This window comes from Schistocerca serialis, chromosome 1, assembly GCF_023864345.2.
Source record: "Schistocerca serialis cubense isolate TAMUIC-IGC-003099 chromosome 1, iqSchSeri2.2, whole genome shotgun sequence".
Classification (NCBI taxonomy): Eukaryota; Metazoa; Arthropoda; class Insecta; order Orthoptera; family Acrididae; genus Schistocerca; species Schistocerca serialis.
The window spans coordinates 330,347,277-330,363,751 of NC_064638.1; the positions used below are offsets into that span (position 1 = coordinate 330,347,277).

Sequence of the window (16,475 nt, forward strand, 5' to 3'; positions counted from 1 at the left end):
TCTGTACCTTGTCGTTTAAAAAATATATATATCCTATGTCCGTCTGGATGTTCATTAGGGTATCGTGTAAAAATTTGAAATAAATCGGCGAATAACTTATCGAGACAACTGGTAACAATGCTAAGCGTCGCCTTGTCGTTACTTAATACAGTAGATAATTTTTAATCTACGTATTCCAATGAACCTAACATGCATTATTACTTAATAACGATTTGATTTTGGACTAGATGTTTTATACTTCGTAAGTTTTCGTGTGGAACTTGTAAAAACAGTAGAAACACTGTGCTTTATGCACCCCGAGCCGAATTAGCGCTTCTTTCACATAAAACGAGTAAAAAATGCTGTTTATTTTGCGAAAAATGAATAGCCTCTATAAGAAAAAGAAAGGTTCGTTGTAATTGGGTGATGGATTTGAAGTAGTGTACGTAACTCCTGGGAACCCTTTCACCACTCACTCATCGGACCAAGTAGCTGGCTGGTTACAGTAATCAGGACTTACACAACACGGAAAACATCTGTATCGAATTTGCTAAAAATTTCAGTGCTGAGCGAAAAGATGAAATAAGTGTCGATTCATTCCATGTAGTGTCGATTGTTTTCAGCGATAGACATCCGTAAGAAATTTCATCCATGTCTGTGAGACAGTTGTATTCACCTTGAAGCGATATGCCGTTGGAGCACTACCCTTGGCTCGTCTTTGTCGCGGAACTACTTTGAATACTACATCTGCTATTCCGATAAATATGAGTCTTCTGCATATCAGTTCAAAACTCGTCGGAATAAGTTTGTCAAGTGGGATAACGATCGAAATGTGATGCGAACAAAATCCTCTTTGATATTATTTATTTCTAGTGATGCTAGTCTAAAACACTAACGCTAGCTTGACAGGCCTGAGAAACATTGGGTAAATAGTAGAGAATATGAATTGCTCTAATGTATTTGTTACAGTGTAATCGCTCACGGGAAATTTGCCACACCTTTATTTTAATGATATAGTTACGCTAGCTGTCGACTTAAGAGAATTATTGTTTTTTCCGAACTGTAGTGTTGGTTCTAACGATCCGGACCATAGCCAAGAAAAAATGGTTCAAATGGCTCTGAGCACTATGGGACTCAACTGCTGAGGTCATTAGTCCCCTAGAACTTAGAACTAGTTAAACCTAACTAACCTAAGGACATCACAAGCATCCATGCCCGAGGCAGGATTCGAACCTGCGACCGTAGCGGTCTTGCGGTTCCAGACTGCAGCGCTTTTAACCGCACGGCCACTTCGGCCGGCATAGCCAAGAAGAATAGTGAAAACACAGCGATGTCACCCACCGTGTTAAATAATCAAATGACGTCCACAGTTGATAAGACAGACTGAAAAGTCAGGATTCGCCATACTGTGGAGTTTAGGAGTTCCCAACATAATCAAATGATTCTGTGCTGTCACCACAAGAAGTGAGTGTGAAATGTGTCATTCGGCAATCTTATTACATTGCTGAAAATGGGATTAAGGAGACTAAACAGTAAGATCATCAGTCTCCTATTTACACTCAAGGACGAAACCAGTGTGCCCAATCTGTGTGCGACTTAAGTAAATCCTATGCGCATGTATGAGAATGTTTTCTAAATGTGTATCTGCTGCGAAATGGGGCTACCAGCCTGGTATTCACGTAATGGGATGTGGGAAACCGCCTAACAACTACATCCAGGCTACCGACTCTCCAGCCCTCATCGTCAGTCCACGAAAAAGTTCGATCCGATCAGTCTCGCTTCCCTACCTCCAAGAAGCGGCGCGTTAAAGCACTCGGCAAACTGGGCGAGTATTTCACCAAAATCAGGTTAAGTGTTTCCTAATTAATACCTAAAAACGTAGAGGGATCATCATAGCCCAAAAACCATCAGTCTGACCAATTACTTTGGCCTCCAGGGATCATCGAGCAATGCTTTCCGTAGATTAAGCAAGATTACGAAAATAGCAGTAAATCGAGAAACTAAAGCAAAGGACGCGGAAGTGGAATGTATTGTTTCCACAATAGACTACAAAAACTGTGCTCTGCCCTCTTGGACTTAGCAAACTATTGCTTGTTTGAGTGTGAGACATTTTTTTTAAATGGCTCTGAGCACTATGCGACTTAACTTCTGAGGTCATCAGTCGCCTAGAACTTAGAACTAATTAAACCGAACTAACCTAAGGACATCACACACATCCATGCCCGAGGCAGGATTCGAACCTGCGACCGTAGCAGTCCCGCGGTTCCGGACTGCGCGCCTAGAACCACTAGACCACCGCGGCCGGCCTGTGAGACATTAGTTGGTGTGGAGAGTGGGAGTGGAAGAGGGGTGAGGGAAGGTAACTGAGACACCCAGCTTTGTCGAATGATGTCTAGTGCATGATCATTGACAAATAGCGGGCAAATCAAGCTAACACCGCGGGTGACCAGGTGATTAAATGTTCGTCAATCTGTAGTTCGCAGGTTATGGCAACACTTTTTGGTCATATGTTAGGCACCCAGAAAGTTCAAAGAAATGATGGGAAGACGATAGATATTTCCACTCGAAGAAATATTCCATGCCCATTGCCTGACAATGGACTTCGCTTGATGCAGCCACTAGTGCCTGGATAACAGGTAGTGGACGCAGAAAGTGTCGTGTAGGTGTGCGTATGCGAAGCGATAAGATCCGTGTGTGTGACTTACCTCTCGCCGCAAGGTGTGTGTGACTGAAGTGATATGCCAACTCGCACACACTAGATTACAGATGAATGGAGGACCATTCTCTTTATGACGAGTCCCTGCTTAGCTTGCAAGGTGCTGGTAGTCTTTTATTGCACAAATGAGGAGACTGAAAGCGTTATTATTCATTAAACATCCCTAAAAGGAGCGCCTCCAGACGATGCAATAACCAGGGTGCATAACGACCCGGGACAACCGGGAGATCCGGGAAAAACCCGGGAACTTTTTCATCCGGGAGAAAACCGGGAAAAACCCGGGAATTGTTTACAATTGCGGGAATTTTTCATTGTTCTAGTTTTCAGTTAAATTTTTCAGAATAACACTGCAGCAACAAAACATGAACGAGAGAGGGGGAAAAAAAAAGTAAAATAAACTTAAGTTGCAAAGGAAATGCGCCGTATACAACAACAAAACACATTGTTCATACAAGCGTCTGCCAACAGCAAAATCTGTCAAAGGTTTTTGGAAGACTATGCAATGCTTCATAACAACAAATTGCCTCCGATGAGCGTGACGTGACAAGTGTTTAAATTAGATTCATTTGAGCAGTTGCGGGCGGACTCTTGTGCATGCGTAGTTGAGTCGCGTATGAGTAGTACCTTCTCCCGCTTCTTGTGGCTTGGCGCCACTACCTAATATTGCCCCGGTTTGGAAATATAGTAAATCCGGGCCTGATGCACTGAGCCGTCTGAGTTGTGGTGGGGAGGTGGGTCGTCTCCACGTGACCTGTGTTTACGTTCAGTGATTTTGTTGTTTCCTCTTCGTTTATTGCTATCACGTTAAATGATAAAACGGATTTTTGTGACCGGAAGATATCAAATGAATTAAAACACGTTCGCATGATTACGGATGGCTAAAATATGTCATTAGTTTCGGATTTTATTTCCACCTTTCTGACAGTCAAGCATTAATCGCCTTCCAGAACAATGAAGTTATCTTTGTCGGTTTGCTAAAGAGATTTGACTTTTATTAATATTTTCTGCTGAGGCAGTCAGTTTATTTGAAACGAACTGTTTAATTTCACACTGTTGGCTGGTTTCAACTGTTCACTGATTTCAAGTGCACGTATGGCATTACGCCATAATAAAGAACCAAACTGAGATAATACAATACTGGTACTCCAAGAAAATTTACATCCGAATCTGGACATATGAATGTGCACTTTAAGCCGAATTATGCATTTTAGTATGGTTCACGAAATTCTGATGCTCTTGAAGTATCCTTCGATGTCTTACTTCTTTTATGACGTAATGTAAGATCTTTTAATGTGTTACACGTACGGACATATGGCCTGCCTGCGTCATCACGCGGTGAGGACTGTTATCTGGCGCTCTCTTGCAACTGCTGAAACGAACCTATTTCTAACAGCTAGCGGGAAAATATTGCGAATGGTGGTTTGAAAAGCGTTAAAATCAAAGCAAATTTCCTTTTACGCAAGAAGAACTATGTGAGAGAATGTACGATGAATTTCTGAAATAACAAAGCGTTTGACTCTCATTTAAAAATCAACTCTTTGAGGACGGCCATTTAGAAGAATTTCGAGCTCAGAAGATCACACATTTATGTCGTTATTAAAAATTTTACTGGCACATTTGTGTAATGTATCTTATATCACGCGCAGAAAAGATCAACATTATATGTGGAAGCTTAGCTTCTCTTCCAGCTTATTAATCTTGGAGACCAATATTATATGTGAATGCTATGTATATTAATTTAAACCATTAACTTTTCTTATTTGTCTTTTCGCGCTACTTAACAGTGATCTTGCTATTGGCTGACTACATCACGTGTCCTATGCTGTCATCAGCTGGCGAGATCACGTGACATGAGTTATGAGTGGCTTACAAAAGCGCATCCCAATCTCGATTTCAATGCTCCGGAAAGTAACATGCGGTATTTGGTGGAATTCGAATTTATACCTTCGTAATACGAAAATATGTAGCGAACATATTGCTGCACATCAAAGGTGTTTCAAAACGTGTATTTTTCCCCCCTGAGTTTCGTTTTCTAAAGTGGCGGGAAATTCTACGTCGTTATGTAAAACCATAAACATTCAAAGGATTGATGAGTTTTACAGTGCCAAGGAATAGTATACAGTCACTTAACACGGAAAAAGTGTATTTTCGCCCGGGAGAAAGTGTATTTTTAACCGGGAAATCCGGGAATTTTTTTTCCTTGTCCATGTAGACACCCTGAATAACACTTTGCGATGTGGAATGTCTTTAGATGTAAACACAGATTCCCAAGTTCTACTGCAACTATGCAGATCTATAAAGATGATATGCTAGTTGGCAATGAACGGCTTTATGGCGTTGCAGTAGACACTCTATTAGGTCACAAAAGTAGGTCTGTTTCTATCCGTAGTCTTCCTCTCGTAGTCTAGTTGCACTCAGAGTAGTTTTGCGTTAGAATGACATACACTTCCTATGGAGCATGTTATTGCTGTTGCTGTCTTTAGCCCAGAGACTGGTTTGTTGCCGCTCTCCACGCTAGTCTGTCCTGTTCAAGCCTCTTCATGCCTGCATAACTACTGGATTCTACGTCCATTTGGACCTGCTTACTGTAATCAAGGATCGTATCTCCTCTAAAATTTGTACTCCTCACACTTCCCTCGATTACCATTTCATGATTCCTTAATACCTCACGAGGCGTCCCCCTTTTAACCGATCCCTTCTCTGAGTCAGTTGTACCACAATTTTTTTCTCCCCAATTCCACTCTGTACGTTGTCATTAGTTATGCATTCTACCCATCCGATATTCAGCATTCTTCTGTAGCACATCATCTCAAAACCTTCTGGTCTCTCCTTGTCCATGCTTCATTTCAGTACAAGACAAATATCTTCAGAAAAGACTTCCCAAAACTTAAATTTACATTGGATGTTAGCAAATTACTCCTTTTCAGAAACCCTTTTCTTTCTACTGCTGTTGACAATTAACTTTCTATATCCTTTCTACTGTACTTTGGCCATCGTCGACTGTATTACCATCCAAATAGCAAGATGCGTCATACTATGTAAATACATAAAATTGCAGCCAGTCACTTTTTTGAATATTTATTTATTATTCCATGAACCAGTTTTTGAACCTTTTCAGGTTCATCTTCAGATGGTTTTCTGAAAGTTGCATCACTATTTCTAGCAGTTCTGGGTGCTGGCTCTGTGACAAAGATGGAACATGCTTTAATTTATCATCAATAGTATTGTTTATCTGTCGATACGGATGCAAATTTTTTTGGTTTTGTACTTCCTGCGACAGCATGGGCGGCTTTTTTCTGTTAGGGTCCATCTGTCTGGTTCCATTTTGATGACCAGTTGGTTGATCACTCCATACACTTTTACACAGTCTGTATACATTTACTCTGTGATAGTGAAACTTTGCCAGCACCGAACATGTGCCATACAATTGTTGCTTTTTACAAAGATCTTGACAGAAGACATGATATAGGCCTACTTTACTCGGAGATTTTATTTGTTTTTGTGTGCATATATTAAAGTCGATGTATATTTCTGAATTAGAAGATTCAGGGAGACCCATCTTCGAGAATATTTCTTTACTGGAGGAAGGTAAAAAGGAAATTAATGAAGTGCCAGGTGAAGTGGGAGCACAAGTACGGACAAAAATGCAAAAGATTTTGTAGAACAACACCGGCCTGAAAGACATGTGTGCAGCAGCATACATACTTTGCGAAATATCCACTCCCCTGATTGCAGCATTCCTGTCCAATATCTGCCGAAAGTGAAGTACGCCCCTCTCACTTACGTTGATGTAGAACGTTCTTTTTCGGCGTATAAATTAATATTGACTGACAAGCGCCATAGTTTTTCTCTGGAGAACCTAGAAATGGTTTTAGTTATTTACTGTGAAGCCAACTATGGTTTGAATGTTTCAAGCTATTGGTTTGTCTGGCATTTATTAAATTACATATTACACATATTTCACCATACGACTATATGTGATTTATACTGTATTTTATATAGGGATCAGTATAAACACTGAAATAATATAATGTTTGCTATGTTGTGCAACTGTGTATATTTTAAATTTCCTGGTTTTTAGTGAACATTAATGTGCTCATATGTCAACACTGTGTATTTTATCTTATGGTTAGTTTTTCTGCATAACATTTTAGGACCTATAGGTTTTATATAACCTAAATGAGGTACTGAAACAGCCTATTTTAGGCGCTTAAATTGCGCTTTTTACTGCCTAAAAATCCGCGTTCTATGAATATCGGACGTTGGGATGGTGAACGGTTTAATTATTGTCACCTTATTCCCTCCATTGGCTTGTGGTTAGTTCGCAACTGTAGAAAATACGTGTTTCGTGCTTGCTGGGAGCCAGACTTCGACAGTAGTGATAAACCTTTGTGAAGGCAGCTGAAAACTGTTTAACTGTGCCGATCCTTATCTTTCCACGTTCGAATCAGCAGCCATATCTGATGTTACTTACCAACGTTTGTGACAGACAGTACTACTTTTCTACGTTTTTTGAACCGCTTCCTGCTGTCACTGTTCACAAGCCCTCCAGACTTCCATTATAATCACCAGCTAAGTTGCTGAAATTTTTTATTCATCGTAATCTAGCGACCTGTGCATACCAGGTCGTGCTTTTTCGGAATGGCCGCGCCGGTGTCGGCTGCTTTTTTAGTGTGGCTATTCTAAACACTACAAGTTCTACAGCACTGTACTCTCACTAAACGAAGAATAGTTGCCTATCAAACTAATGAAAACCCTCCCTGAAGTTTGAAGTCGCAAAATTTCCGACCTTGACCAGTTTCATCATCGGATTTTCTCCTGAAGTTCGGCGTCACGAGCAATATTAGCGTAAGAGCTTTCTAAACTCCTTCATAATGAGCAGAAAAGTGAACAACTATCAAGCGTTGCCTCAGATAATAATTGCTGCCAGCTTAAGACGAGAAGCGGTCGCAACAAACGCAATATTTGCATCCAGTGGCGCTGTGGGTTGCTCCTTAATTAAAGTGGCACAGGATTTTCACACATTCGCATTTTCTTACGGACCCCGTGTTGCTATAAAACCGGACTTCCGGTTAGTGATGCTCAACGGATTGAAGTGTTCTTTTCGCTGCTATTCCGAACGCTTTAGCGGCGTTTAACCGGGCTGCATCATTTATTAGGACATTTGTCTTCATGAAATAGGCGAAGCTGAATGCTACTGAAATGCTTTACATTAAATATCTAAGCCTAAATTGACCATTTCATGTCTGATTAAAATAAAATGTTGACGCACATCCTCAGTGAGAGGACTTTAAAATGTTCTTAGTTTTGGAAAATACGCTAAAGCCCATTCGCATAGACAACAGTACCGTCACCAATATGAGTCTCTTACAACATAAATGGCGATAACGAAACTTTCTACAATAGAATACCGCTTGTAACCAAATCTCAGTTCCGGAGTGTGTTGACCGAGCGAGGTGGCGCAGTGGTTAGCACACTGGACTCGCATTCGGGAGGACGACGGTTCAATCCCGTCTCCGGCCATCCTGATTTAGGTTTTCCGTGATTTCCCTAAATCGTTTCAGGCAAATGCCGGGATGGTTCCTTTGAAAGGGCACGGCCGATTTCCTTCCCAATCCTTCCCTAACCCGAGCTTGCGCTCCGTCTCTAATGACCTCGTTGTCGACGGGACGTTAAACGCTAACCACCACCACCACCACCATCACCGGAGTGTGTTGTACCAGATATTCTCTCACGTGCAGGGTGGTGTTGATGCCACTCAGTGGAAAAAATGCATCTCCTAGGAAAGAGATCATTTATCAACTATGAGAATTTGAGTGAAGCACATACGTAAAGTATGCTGTGAAGCGTGCCAAAATTCGTTTCAGTATCTTCTTTGTGAAAACGCTTAATTACATTATTGTGTCACTACTACTGCGTAAACCGTGTTTAGATGATTGGGTTTTGAAATGAAGAACTGATTGGCGTGGGATTAGTTGTTGGGGAATATCGTCAAAATCCATGAAGAGCACCAAAGCTGAGTGCAGGCATGTTTCCGGACGGACACTGTCAATTCGTTTGTGTTCATCATTATTGCCAATAAGCTTTTAAAGACAGGGACGTATCTCAAGTAAACAAGTTATCAACGCAGCAACTGAAGCAGATGTTATCGCTATTGATCCAATAAAGCAGGTAGAGACCGCTATTAGTAATAACTTGTTTTGTTTATTGCTCATAGACAGAAATATCCGTACCTCATTCCATCAAGTGTGTTTTGGCTGTGCTCTTCAACTCAATTTGCCCACAAATTCCCCGACTAGATACATATTTTGTGGAGAACAGAGCGTTTCACGGTCCGCATTTCGTATCGGAGTTGTGCACCATTCAATACGCTACAACAAAATAATTCCAAGTGTAAACCCTTTTTTGCTCCATAATTTCGTATCAGATCTGTGAAACAATTACATCATTGAACTATTTCACTGAAATCTACTATTATGAAGCCATAAATAGCGTCGCCCGAAAGAGACAAAAAAAATGGTTCAAATGGCTCTGAGCACTATGAGACTTAACATCAATGGTCATCAGTCCCCTAGAACTTAGAACTACTTAAACCTAACTAACCTAAGGACATCACACAACACCTAGTCATCACGAGGCAGAGTGAGACAAATAAAACTGGTATATTTATCTCAGTGGCTTATTATTTGCGAAATTACGTAAACACGTCGTTTACTACTTTATGGGTCTACTGTCATTGCCGGCCGAAGTGGCCGCGCGGTTCTGGCGCTGCAGTCTGGAACCGCGAGACCGCTACGGTCGCAGGTTCGAATCCTGCCTCGGGCATGGATGTGTGTGATGTCCTTAGGTTAGTTAGGTTTAACTAGTTCTAAGTTCTAGGGGACTAATGACCTCAGCAGTTGAGTCCCATAGTGCTCAGAGCCATTTGAACCATTTTTTTTTCTACTGTCATTATTAGGCGTTACATGTTTATCATGCCCGTAATTGTTTGATGTGAAAGATTTAACGTGAGCTTTCTGCAAGAGAGGTCCTAACATGGTTCACCGAGGAACTTTGTCTTTGTTTGTAATGAACACCAGCACCAAGCGACATAGCACAATGGTTAATACACTGGATTCGCATTCGGCAGGACGACGGATCAAATCCCCTTCCGGCTATCCCGATTTAGATTTTCCATGATTTCCGTACATCGGCTAAGGCAAATGCTGGGATGCTTCCTTTGAAAGAGCAGGACCGATTTCCTTCCCCATCATTCCTTAATCAGACCTTGTTCTCTGTCTCTAAGGACCTCGTTGTGTTAAACACTAATACTCCATGTCGTAAACACTCGCCGTTAAGTTAAAGGTATTGGAATCTATCAGTCAATACAAGGACAATCCCTACAAATAACGCCGGCCGAAGTGGCCGTGCGGTTAAAGGCGCTGCAGTCTGGAACCGGAAGGCTGCTACGGTCGCAGGTTCGAATCCTACCTCGGGCATGGATGTTTGTAATGTCCTTAGGTTAGTTAGGTTTAACTAGTTCTAAGTTCTGGGGGACTAATGACCTCAGCAGTTGAGTCCCATAGTGCTCAGAGCCATTTGAACCTACAAATAACGCAGAACAAGGTTGCATAGGTAACTGTTATTTTCTTAAATGTAGATCACAAAAGCTAAAATAAATAACTGTGTGGGAGAGACCGTTAGTTATCAAATTGATGGCGTGTATGCAAATGATAGCCAAAAGGTTACTACGTATGGGAGCCACCAACAATAAAATAAACAGCACTATGCATCAATGGGTGCTCACCATCTCCACAGCTGTGAAACACCCTACCCAAGTTGGAGATTAATATGCGACTTTATTTCAGTATAGACAGTAGCTTTAGGGAAATAGGTAGACAGGTACTTTTGGCATTTAGGCCATCTGGGACATGAATAGTTCTTTCAACATTATTTTCTTACGTGAGTAATCTTGCTGGAAGCATAAGCAAATGTGTTGTATTTTAGGCAGAGACAGAGGCAGAGAGGGTATGAAATGATAACAATAAAACTAAACTCATTATCAAAATATTTTCAGTTCCAGTCAACTCCTGGTAATTGCAGGCGCCTGCTTCAAATATCACAATAGTTTTTGGTTGTATGTTTGCCCTTTTTTTTAACAATAATCAAATCTTGTAGTTGCAGATACGTGTTAACTCATATTTTTATTATTTCTTATTGCTGGACGTTTCTTAGATTCTGCATCAGATGCAGGTTTGTATTACAGATTTCTTGAATGTCACAAATATGTGAGTCAAAATTTCTCGAAAGATATGTACAAGGACGTGCTGAAAACTAATGCCTCCGAATTTTTTGTGTGAAAACTCTTAAAGATTCTAAAACATTATTAACAATATAATCTATATTGTTCATGTCTACATATTTATTTCTCAACATGGTCACACTGGCGATGAACACATTTCCCCGAACGAGAGACCACTTTCTTGATACCATCACTACAGCGTTTGAAGCCGTTGACGCAGCCACAACGTCGCCTCTGCATGCAACGCTTGATCACTATCAACGTAATCACCTCGAAGGTGTTACCGAGCGGGGTACCGCAGTGGTCAGTGTGGTGTCACCGCCAGACACCACACTTGCTAGGTGGTAGCTTTAAATCGGCCGCGGTCCATTAGTACATGTCGGACCCGCGTGTCGCCACTGTCAGTGATCGCAGACCGAGCGCCACCACACGGCAGGTCTCGAGAGACTTACTAGCACTCGCCCCAGTTGTACGGACGACTTAGCTAGCGATGCAACACTGACGAAGCCTCGTTTATTTGCAGAGAAGATAGTTAGAATAGCCTTCAGCTAAGTCAATGGCTACGACATAGCAAGGCGCCATAGCAATTGATAGTTATCGTATGAAGCATGTCTCATCAAGAACGATGTATACAAATGATGGATTAAAGTTAAGTATTCCAGCAGCTACGTACTTTTCTTTATAGCATTCATTACGTATCCTGTTTCAGACCTCACGCCATCCTGCGTGAGCTTATAGCGTGCATTTCGGTCTTCCCTAGCTATATAACAGTCAGCACACTGGACATGCGCGGGAGGACAACGGTTCAAATCCGCTTGCGGCCATCCTGATTTAGGTTTTCCGTGATCTCCCAAAATCGCTTCAAATGCCGGATGGTTTCTTCGAAAGGGGACGGCTACTTTCGTTCTCCGTCCTTCCGTAATCCGATCTTGTGCTCCGTCTCTCATGACCTCGTTATCGACGGAACGCTAAACACTAATCTCCTCCTCCTCCTCGAAGGCGTTCTTTCTAAGTTCTGAAAACAGTTGAAAATCGGATGGGCCAAGTCCGGGCCTGTATGATGGGACGATCGATGACACTGAATCCAAGCCGTCGGATTTTTACAGATGTCGAATCACTCGTGCGTAGTCTAGCATTATGCTGAATGACTGGGCGCTCTGTGTGTGGACAAACTCTTTCATTTCGAAAATCGATAACAACACACTATTTCTCACTTGCCGACAAAGTTACGTTACACACCGCCGTGACACACACTACAATTTGGAACGCTCTGGCGGCAGAGGGCTGTAAATATGTAGACACGAAGAATAAAGATGTTAGGTTTTCATATAAAAAATTCAGGAAACAGATCTTGTCAGAGTTCCAGATGTGTTCCAGGGAGATACAAAGTCTTTTCTGGTGTACGGGAAGATTCAAAATGGTTCAAATGGCTCTGAGCACTATGGGACTTAACTTCCGAGGTCATCAGTCCCCTAGAACTTAGAACTACTTAAACCCAACTAACCTAAGGACATCACACACATCCATGCCCGAGGCAGGATTCGATCCTGCGACCGTAGCGGTCGCGCGGTTCCAGACTGTAGCGCCTAGAACCGCTCGGCCACTCCGTCCGGCTATGGGAAGGTGTCGTCGTTGAGTGACTGTAGGAGGATACAAGATGACTTGGACAGGATTTGTGATTGGTGTAAAGAATGACAGCCAACTCTAAATAGAGATAAATGTAAATTAATGCAGATGAATAAGAAAAAGAATCCCGTAATGTTTGAATACTCCATTAGTAGTGTAGCGCTTGACACAGTCACGTCGATTAAATATTTGGACGTAACATTGCAGAGCGATATGAAATGGGACAAGCGTGTAATGGCAATTGTGGGGAAGGTGGATAGTCGTCTTCGGTTCATTGGTAGAATTTTGGGAAGATGTGGTTCATCTGTAAAGGAGACCGCTTATAAAACACTAATACGACCTATTCTTGAGTACTGCTCGAGCGTTTTGGATCCCTATCAAGTCGGATTGAGGAATGGCCTAGAAGCAATTCAGAGGCGGGCTGCTAGATTTGTTATTGGAAGGTTTGATCATCACGCGAGTGTTACGGAAATGCCTCAGGAACTCGGGTGGGAGTCTCTAGAGGAAAGGAGGCGTTCTTTTCGTGAATCGCTACTGAGGAAATTTAGAGAACCAGCATTTGAGGCTGACTGCAGTACAATTTTACTGCCGCCAACTTAGATTTCGCGGAAAGACCACAAAGATAAGATAAGAGACATTAGGGTTCGTACAGAGGCATATATGCAGTCATTTTTCCGTCGTTCTGTTTGGGAGTGGAACAGGGAGAGAAGATGCTAGTTGTACGAGGTACCCCCCGCCACGCACCGTATGGTGGATTGCGGAGTATGTATGTAGATGTAGAATACGCTGGTCTTTCATATAGACATGAAATGAAATGATCGTGTGGAACTGCCGGTTGGGAGGCCCCCATCGGGGTAGTTCGGCCGCCGGCCGGAGTGGCCGTGCGGTTCTGGGCGCTGCAGTCTGGAGCCGAGCGACTGCTACGGTCGCAGGTTCGAATCCTGCCTCGGGCATGGATGTGTGTGATGTCCTTAGGTTAGTTAGGTTTAATTAGTTCTAAGTTCTAGGCGACTGATGACCTCAGAAGTTAAGTCGCATAGTGCTCAGAACCATTTGATCCATTTAGTTCGGCCGCCGAGTGCGAGTCTTATTGCAGCCGACGCCACAGTGGACGACGCACGTGCCGGTGATGAGGATGAAATGATGATGAGTACAACACAACACCCAGTCACGAGCGGAGAAAATCTCCAACTTGGCCGGGAATCCAACCCGGCCCCACTGCATGCGAAACAAGCACATAACCACTCAGCTAAGCAGGCGGACACATATAATGCATGTTAACTGAATAGATATAAATTTGTAAATGTTCCTGTAACTAGTAGATAGTGTCGGAAGTTCCATGCGGCTTTTCGCGGATGAAGCTGTAGTATACAGATAAGTTGCAGCATTAGAAAATTGTAGCGAAATGCAGGAAGATCTGCAGCGGATAGGCATTTGGTGCAGGGAGTGGCAACTGACCCTTAACATAGACAAATGTAATGTATTGCGAATACATAGAAAGAAGGATCCTTTATTGTATGATTATATGATAGCGGAACAAACACTGGTAGTAGTTACTTCTGTAAAATATCTGGGAGTATGCGTGCGGAACGATTTGAAGTGGAATGATCATATAAAATTAATTGTTGGTAAGGCGGGTACCAGGTTGAGATTCATTGGGAGAGTCCTTAGAAAATGTAGTCCATCAACAAAGGAGGTGGCTTACAAAACACTCTTTCGACCTATACTTGAGTATTGCTCATCAGTGTGGGATCCGTACCAGATCGGGTTGACGGAGGAGATAGAGAAGATCCAAAGTACAGCGACGCGTTTCGTCACAGGGTTATTTGGTAACCGTGATAGCGTTACGGAGATGTTTAGCAAACTCAAGTGGCAGACTCTGCAAGAGAGGCGCTCTGCATCGCGGTGTAGCTTGCTCGCCGGGTTTCGAGAGGGTGCGTTTCTGGATGAGGTATCGAATATATTGCTTCCCCCTACTTATATCTCCCGAGGAGATCACTAATGTAAAGTTAGAGTGTTTCGAGCGCGCACGGAGGCTTTCAGACAGTCGTTCTTCCCGCGAACCATACGCGACTGGAACAGAAAAGGGAGGTAATGACAGTGGCACGTAAAGTGCCCTCCGCCACACACCGTTGGGTGGTTTGCGGAGTATAAATGTAGATGTAACTGAATAAACCATGGACATACTTTACAATAAAGTATTTCATGTTCGAATCCGTTTGAATTTTTTTCTGCCATAAGAGATACATTCCTCTGGTTTACAAATCCCTGTCTACGAAACCCTCCATTGTATTATACACTGAAGCGTCGAAGAAACTGGTAAAGGCATGCGTATTCAAACACAGAAATATGTAAACATGCAGAATACGGCGCAGGGGTCGGCAACGCCTATATAAGACAACTAGTGTCTGGCGCAGCTGTTGGATCGGTTACTGCTGCTACAATGGCAGGTTACCAAGATTTAAGTGAGTTTGAACGTGGTGTTATAGTCGCCGCACAAGCGATGGGACACAGTATCTCCGAGGTAGTGATGAAGTGGGGATTTTCCCGTACGATCATTTCACTAGTGTACCGTGAATATCAGGAATCCGGTAAAACATCAAATCTCCGACATCGCTGCGGCCGCAAAAACATCCTGCAAGAACGGGACCAACGACGACTGAAGAGAATTGTTGAACGTGATAGAAGTGCAACCCTTAAGCAAATTTCTGCAGATTTCAATGTTGGCCCATCAACAAGTGCCAGCGTGCGAACTATTCAACGAAACATCATCGATACGGGCTTTCGGAGCCAAAGGCACACTGGTATACCCTTGATGACTGCACGACACAAATCTTTACGACTAACCTGGGCCCGTCAACACCGACATTGGACTGTTGATAACTGGAATCATGTTGCCTGGTCGGACGAGCCTCGTTTCAAATTGAATCGAGCGGATGGACGTTTACCTATATAGAGGCAACCTCATGAATCTATGCACCCTGCTTGTCAGCAGCGGACTGTTCAAGCTGGTGGAGGCTCTGGAATGGTGAACGTCTACAGTTGGAGGGATATGGGACACCTGATACGACTAGATACGACTCTGACAGGTGAGTCTGATCACCTGCATTCATTCATGTCCGTTGTGCATTTCGGCGGACATTAGCGATTCCAGCAGCAGAATGCGACACCCCACACGTCCAGAATTGCTACAGAGTGTCTCCAGGAACACTCTTCTGAGTTTAAACACTTCCGCTTGCCACCAAACTCCCAAGACATGAACGTTATTGAGCGTATCTTGGTGCCTTGCAACGTGCTGTTCGGAAGAGATCTCCACCCCCTCATACTCTTACGGATTTATGGATAGCCCTGCAGGATTCATGGTGTCAGTTTCCACCAGCACTATTTCAGACATTAGTCTAATCCATGCCACATCTTGTTGCGGCGCTTCTGCGTGGTCGCGGGGGCCCTACACGATATAAGGCAGGTGTACCAGTTTCTTTGACCCTTCAGTATATGAAACTCATTTCCTGACGTGCTGCGAATTACTCACAGAGATGCGACGGAAGTTTGGGTATAAATCAGAGAGTCACTTCTGGTGGAGACTGCTCACCCTCGGGACAAAAACTTAAATTTACTACCTCCAATTAACAAAATACGTGAGAACGGTTGACACAGTTTCAGTGATATTGCTCGCTATAGTATTGACAGTCTGTCGCGGAGAGTTAGATCTGCGAGTGCACCATTCGTTCTATAATAGCCAGAGCACACGAGCAAGGTCAGATACCTGCACCTCATCGCTTTCAGTCGAGTCAGATTATTCGTGCGCCATGGCTCATCGTCACTAGGCTATTCGTGACCGCCTCATTGCTCTTGTGGAGGAACGGCATTCGA

The 16,475-nt window shown here is 43.0% G+C and overlaps 1 protein-coding gene across 1 annotated transcript in view; it reads left to right on the top strand.

The window, feature by feature from the left end:
- LOC126469923 (protein furry) overlaps positions 1-16,475 on the top strand; it is a 1,144,124-nt gene that overhangs the window by 942,937 nt on the left and 184,712 nt on the right. The gene's annotated exons all lie outside the window — the stretch shown is intronic.